Source organism: Cynocephalus volans, chromosome 3, assembly GCF_027409185.1.
Source record: "Cynocephalus volans isolate mCynVol1 chromosome 3, mCynVol1.pri, whole genome shotgun sequence".
In the NCBI taxonomy this organism is placed as follows: Eukaryota; Metazoa; Chordata; class Mammalia; order Dermoptera; family Cynocephalidae; genus Cynocephalus; species Cynocephalus volans.
The window spans coordinates 72864722-72872649 of NC_084462.1; positions in this window are offsets into that span (position 1 = coordinate 72864722).

The following is a 7928-nucleotide window of genomic DNA, read 5'->3' on the forward strand; positions in this document are numbered from 1 at the left end:
GCATGATCTGGCTTCCCCCAAAGAATGATTCTAAAGAGAGTGACCAGGATGGAAGCCACAGTACCTTTTATGACCTAGCCTCTGCATTCACACACTATCACTTCCTCTTTATTCTGTTGGTCATACAGATCAATCCAGACACCCAAGGACTAACAAGGACATGAATACTAGTCGATGAGGACCACTGGGACCATCTTGGAGACTGGCAACCTCAATGGTAAAACACTGAATGCTTTTCCCTAAGACCTGGAATAAGACAGGGATATGTACTCTCACCACTTCAATTCAACATTGTAGTGAAAGTTCTAGTTGGTGCAATAAGGCAAGAAAAAGAAATAAAATGCATACACATTAGAAAGGAAGAAATAAAACTCTCAACTTGTGGATAATGCAATCATCCAGGTAGAAATTTATAAGGGACATGTAAAAAAAGCTACTAGAACTAATGAGTGAATTTAGGAAATTCACAGAATAAAGATCAGTATTTTTGATAATCAATTGTATTTTTATACACTAGCAACAAACAGCTGGAAATTAAAATTTTTAATAACCAAGAGCCAGCCTGTGGCTCACTTGGGAGAGTGTGGTGCTGATAACACCAAGGCCATGGGTTTGGATCCCTATATAGGGATGGCCGGTTAGCTCACTTAGGAGAGCGTGGTGCTGACAACACCAAGTCAAGGGTTAAGATCCCCTTACCAGTCATCTTTAAAACAAACAACTAAACAACCAAACAAACTAACACCCTCCCCCCCAAATTATTGTTTAATGAAAGGTAGCACATGTTTGCAACTGAGTGTTTTTCTTAGTCTGTTCCATCCTGGTAAAATTTGAGGGATCCAGAGAGCCTCTGTCTGTCTTGTGCTATCTTTGTCCCCTTCAGTTTAATCTGGCAGCATTCCTGCTGATATAATTCTTTTAAAACTTTGTGGGCCATCAAAAATATGAAACACTTAAGGGTAAATTTGATAAAAGATGTACAAGGCCCATATACTGAAAACTCTAAAACATTGCTGAGAAAAACTAAAGATGACCAAAATAAATGAAGATACATATATTCGTGGATCAGAAGAGTCAATATTATTAAGGTGTTAATTCTCCTAAAGTTGATCTCTAGATTCAGTACTATGCCAATAAAAATCCCAGCAGCTTTTTGTAGGAAACAACAAACTGATTCTTAAAAGGTCCTATAATAGCCAAAAAATTTTTGTAAAAGAAGAAGGTTATTGAAATTACACTAGTTAATTTCTAAATCTATAAAGTTCCAAAAATCTGGACAGTTGATATTGGTGTCAAGACAGACAAATCACTCAGTGGAACAGAGTGGAGTCCAGAGATAGACCCACACATATGACCATATGGTCAATTGATTTTTTAACAGTCTTACTGAGAAATAATTCACCTGTCATATAATTCACCCATCTAAAGTTTACAGCTCAGTGGTTTTTAGTTATATTCACAGGGTTGTGTGACCACCACCAAATTTAATTCTAGAGCATTTTCATCTGCCCTAAAAGAAACCCCGTACCCATTATCTGTCATTCCCTGTTCTCCACCACCACCACTCAATCTCTAGCCCTAAGCAACCATTAATGTACTTTGTCTTCATAGATTTGTCTGTTCTGCCTAATATATTTCATATAAATTTCATATAAATGGACATTCTATATAAATGGAATCATACAATATGTGGACTTCTTTCTCTCAGTATAATGTTTTAAGGTTTATCCATGTTGTAGCATTTATCAGTATTTCATTCTTTTTATTGCCAGTAATGACCCATTGCACGCGTGTATCCATTCATCAGTTAATGGACATTTGGGGTGTTTCCACTTTTGGGCTATTATGAATAATGCCGCTATAAATATTCATGTACATGGATATTTTACATATGCATGTAAAATTTTTACAGGGACATATGTTTTTATTTCTCTTGGTTAGATACCTAGGAGTGGAATTGCTGGGTCATTTGGTAACTATGTTTAACTTCTGGGAGAATTGCCAAACTGTTTTCCAAATCAGCTGCATCGTGTTGTAGTTCCACCAGGCAGGCGTGAGAGCTGCACTTTCTCCACATCCTCACCAACACTTGTTGTTATCCACCATCCAACTTATTGTGGCTTTAATTTGCATTCCCCTAATAATTAATGGTGCTGAACATCTTTTCATGTGCTTTATGGCTATTTGTAAATCTTCTTTGGAGGAGAGTCTATAAATTCTTTGCCCATTTTTTGATTGGGTTATTTGTCTTTTTATTGTTGTGCCATCAGAGTTTTTAAAAATGTACTCTAGACGCAAGTAAGTCCCTTATCGGATGTATGATTCGCAAATGTTTTCTCCCATGGTGTGGACTGTCTTTTCACTTTATCGATGCTATTATCTGCAGCCAAAACTTTTAAATTTTGATGTGGTCCGATTTAACTACTTTTCCTTTTGTTGCTCATGCTTTAATTTTCATATCTAAAAACCTATTGCCTAGTTCAAGGTAATGAAGATTTACTGCTGTGTTGTCTTCTAAGAATTTTATACAGTTTTAGCTGTTACATAGAGGTCTGTGATTCATTTTGAATTCATTGTTGTATGTAGTATGAGGTAGTTCTCACTTCATTCTTTGGCACATAAATATTTAGTTGTCCCAATACTGCTTGTTGAAAAAACTATTTTTTCCCCTGGTCAATGGATTTTTTGGCAAAGGTGTCAAGGCAGTTCAATGAAGAAAGAATAATATTTCCAAGAGATAGTGTTGGAACCATTGGATATCCATATGCAAAAAATATGAACCTTAATCCTTACTTCACACCAAATGCAAAACCTGACACTAAATGGGTCATAAACCTAAATGTGAGAATTAAAACTATAAAATGTCTATAAAACAGAGAAGAAAAATCTTTAGAATGACCTTGGCCTAAGGAAAGTACAAACTATAAAAGTAAAAACTGATGAATTTCATTTCATCAACATTTAAAAATTTTCTCTCCAAAAGACCACGTTATGTTAAGAAAGTGAAAGGACTGGCAATAACGCTTTGGGAAACAGTTTGGCAGTTCTTCCAAAAGTTAAATCTGGAAATTCCACTTTCAGCAGTGAAAAGACTGGAGAAAATATTTGCAAAATATATCTGATAAGGAACTTGTATTCAGAATGTGTAAATATCTTAAACTCAATATTAAAAAGAAAATTCAATTTTATTTTATTTATTTATTTATTTTTTTAAAAGATGACCAGTCAGGGGATCTTAACCCTTGACTTGGTGTTGTCAGCACGATGCTCTCCCAAGTGAGCCACGGGCCGGCCCTGAAAATTCAATTTTAAAATGGGCAAAAGATCTGAACAGACACTTCACCAAAGACTACATCCAGATATCAAATAAGAATATGAAAAATTCTTGACATTCTTAATCATTAGAGAAATGCAAATCCAAACCACAATACACACCCATTAGGCTGGCTAAAATGAAAAAAACTGACCTCGCCATGTGTTGGCAAGAATGTAAAACATGTACATTCCACTAGCATTCATGACTGCTGGTGGGAAGTAAAATGGTGTGATCGCTTTGGAAAATAGTTTGATAGTTACTTAAAAAATTAACCTCATACCTACCATACAGTGCAGCCATTCTACTCCTAGGTAATTACCCAAGGGAAACAAAAGCATATGTCCACACAAAGACATGTACATGAATATTCATAAAGTATTATAAACACAGGGTATAATTGTCATGAGATCTATTTTAAAAGTGGTTAATAAGATTATTCTAAAATTACATCATTTTTTTAGGCATTTGGACCCCACTGAGCAATGAATCAAATGTAACTAGCTGTGCTTTGATGGCTCTTTAGCACGGCTATTTTGTTCAACTTATTGCTAGGTGAACCTCATAGATTACAAGTATCATTTGAGCAAAAACAATATTATAGCTACACTAAGAGAGATCAAAATGAAATGGAAAATTCAATCATGATCTACTTTTTGGACAAATCACTCATTTATTTTTCCTTGTTCCCATCTGGTACTTGTCTGCATGCATAAAACATTTTTACATAGTTGTAAAAAATCCAATTTTTCATTCAGCTTTTGAAAAACAATTTTAATATTGTAAACTGTTTTCCATATTGCCACTTAGTCATCACAATTATTTTTAATGACCATGTTATTTACTCTATGGATTTACCACTCTTTAACATTTCCCCTATTTGTAGACATATATGTGCTTTTTAAAATGTTGCTATTAGAAAAAATGTTGTAGTTAATACTTTCATATATATATAACATTTTTTTTTTTTGGATTACTCTTTGGGATAGATTTCTAGGAGCCAGATTATTGGATCAAAACATAACATTTCTATAACTCTCAATAAATATTGTCAAGTGGATTTCCATTCATTCACCAAATATTTATTGAGTGTTTTCTTCTTGCCAGACACTGATTAAGTGCTGGGGTTACATTAGTGAGGAAAAACATACAGTCTACACTCATAGATCCTACTTTCCAGCTGGAGAAAATATTTGCTGGGGAGACAGACTCAATCAGGTTATCACACAGATAAATACAATTATAATCATGCTAAGTGTTACTAAGGAGAGAGACATAGAGCTATCAAAGTATTTGATAGTGGAACTCTACTTCTCCTGGTGATTAATGTAAGGATTTCCTAAGGAAAAAGTGTGCTGGGGGTTTAAGGATAGAAGCTAATTAGGCCAAAGGAGGAAAGGAACAGGATTCTAGACAGAGGGATCAGCATGTGCGAACACCTTTTGGTAGAGCACAGTCACTGTAAGGAGACGACAATAGCTGGAGCACAAAAAGCCAGGAGGAGGGGGGACATGGGGCAAGGGCAGGCATGGCCTGTGGGCCATGTGAAGGGTTTTGGTCTTTATCCTGAGAGCAATGGGATCCCACTGAACTGGCTGTGTGCTTGAAGATACTCTAGCTGTAGTACAGGGGTGCATAGGGAGAGGGAGGTGGAGAAGGGATGGGGGTTCCAATGGAGAGCTACTGCAGTGTCCAGATGAAAGATGAGAGCAGCTTAGATGATGAGAGTAAGGATAGAGATGAAGAGAGGTGGATGCATTTAGGAAATACTGAGGAGATAAAATTGACAAGACTTGGTGGTGGATTTGCTTTAAGATGTAGCAGGGAGGGGGAGAGAGAAGGGAATATGAAGGATGACTCCTAGAAAGAGGATGAATGGTGGTGCCAGCCACAGCTATAACAAATAATGGAAGGGGACCAGATGAGGTGGTTTTGTACATAAGGAGTGCAAGATGTACTAGAGATAGACAGGAGGAGCCATCAAGTGGGCAATTGGACTGTGCGTCTGAAACTCAGCAGAGTTTGGTTGGAGCCATGAACTTATGAGTCAGTATACAAATGGTGGCCAAAGCCACAGGCACGGACAAGCTTGCCTGGGGATAAAGGTGGAGAGTGAACGGAATCTAGACCAGGTAAGTGAGGATCTCCCACCTTTGTGGCCAGGTGGAGGAAGACAGCTGGCCAAGGAGCCTGAAAGAGATGTGGGAGGAAAAGTAGGAGGACTCGATGTCAGAGAAGCCAAGGGAAGAGTGTGACAGGAAGGAGAATGGTCACCAGTGTCAAATGCTGCCGAGAGGTCCTGTCAAATGGATTCGGATCAAGGTGACCTTGGCAAGATGTAATGATGGAGAGACAAGGCAGGGTGGAGACATGAATGGGAAATAAGGACATGGGGGTGGCCTGTCTATACAACACTTTCCAGAATGTGGCTAAGACAAGGGAACATCAGGATAGCAGGAGAAGTTTGGGTGAGGGATGAAGGGAGGGTTTTTAGTTTTGTAATTTTTTCCAGAAAGGAGGATTTGTGTGTATGTTGAATGCTGTTGGAAAAACTCGAGTTGAGAGCAGGAGTTTGAATATCAAGAGAGAAGGGACAATAGACAGCAAGGTCCCTGAGCAGGTGGGAGGGAAGAGGTCTCAACACAGGTGAAGGAATTGACTTTGGCTAGGAGAAGGGACACCTCTCCTATAACAGGGTTGTACCCATTTACAGGACTTCCAGTGCCTTAGAAGTGCCTAGTGTTTGGTTTAATACTATGCTGTTGCCATCTTGAAATTCTTAATAATTTTTGAAGAAGCTTCACAGTTTCAGCATGCACTGGGCCCTGCGATCACATAGCTGGCCCTGCTCCCTACAAAGTCGAAGCTATTACTTTCCCCCAGACTCACCAGAATGGAATATAATCAGCTAAACCATTTTGTTATGGCTGTTAATTTAATAGGTGGAAATGGGCGCCTCAGTTGTTTTAATTTGCATTTCTTTGATTACTGGCCAGGTTGACTGTGTTTCCTCATGTCTGTTTACTCACCATGTTTCCTTCTGTGTGAACTGCCTATATCCTTCGCCCATTTATGATGTTTTCACATGCCAAAAACCAGTTTCCTCTGTGGGAATGAATCATCAACTTGTTGAAATGTATGGAGAGAGTGTTTTCTGCAGAAATGGTATGGGGTTTTAGGAGGGAAGACCAGACAGGGGTGCCTTGGGGAGCAAAGCTCCTTCATGTTGTTAGGGCACGGCAGCAACACTGGCCAGCAAGAACGATCCTGCCACTGGGCACGAAGCAAGAACAACCCACCAGTGCACGTGCACGGCAGGCTCTCAAACAAGCACCTTCCCATCTAGGTTCTCCTTAATTCTCCACTGTCTGAATACTAGGTCCCCACTCTGTGCTTTCTCTAGGATGTTTCTCTTGCTGGACTTCCCATAACCAGACTCACAGCACTCTATTTATGCTGACATTCAAATATATGTGTGCATATATATATATACACATATATATATATATATAATATTTTACAGTAAATATTGATTTCATATCTGTTTCCCTTCTGGGCTATGCACTCTTCATGCTTCAGGCTATGTCTTCCTTCCTTCCATCCTTCCTTCTCTCCTTACTTCCTTGCTCTCTTTTCCTCTCTCCCTCCCACTCCTTCTCTCTTCATCCTCTTTGCCTCACATGGTGTCCACACATACCAGTTGTTCAACTTATATTGACAAGTGAATAAAATCAAGTGATGAGTGATTTGCAGATGAAGCTCTCCGGGCCGCTGGCTTCTCCTGCTCTGGTTCTTTTACTGTGGCTATGCTGTTTTTCTGACCACATCTGAGCAGCATGTTCCATCTGGGACACCAACTTTAAGGACTGAAGGTCTCTGGAATGTTCAGTCCAGAGAGCAAGGAGTTGAGACACTGTCATCGGGTATTTTAAAGGTTGTTGGTTCCTCTTTAAGATGAAGGTGCAAGTGCCTTACCTGCCAGGTTTCTGTATCCATCAAAGGGACTCGCTTATTTCACAGGGAGCAGGGAGAATTAAATGAGATGAACAGTGCCAAAGCACACAGCCCAGTGCCTGGTGCACAGTCGGGCCCATTGATCTGGAGGTGGTTTAGAAAACTGCCCTGTGAGTAGATCCCTCTCGTTAGCACTAGAACCAGTGAGTGGAAGATACAAGGACAAAAGATTTCAGCCAGAGCTTTCCAACAGTCAGGGATGACCAAAGATGAAATGAGCTCTTTGGAATGGAGTTCCTTATCACTAGAGATACACCTGTTTGGTACCCCCCAAGCATCCATTCTCCCTTCCCTTTCCCAAAAGACTTCTGGACTCCATCCAAGCCAATCAGTTCATCTTATTTCCCAGCCACAGAAACTGGTTCAGAAGTAGGCATTTCAGGCCAAGAAGATACAAGGAGGTATTTGCTTGAGATTTTGGAAAATAACCATCCTCTGTCATCTATCAAACAAAAAGGAGCTTCCAAAACAGAGAGAGAGAGACAAAGAGACAGAGAGAGAGTGAATATGTACTAGTCTTAGCATAGGATTGTCAGATAAAATATAAGGCACCCTGTGAAATGTGAATTTCATATAACTAACAAATAATTTTTTAGTATAA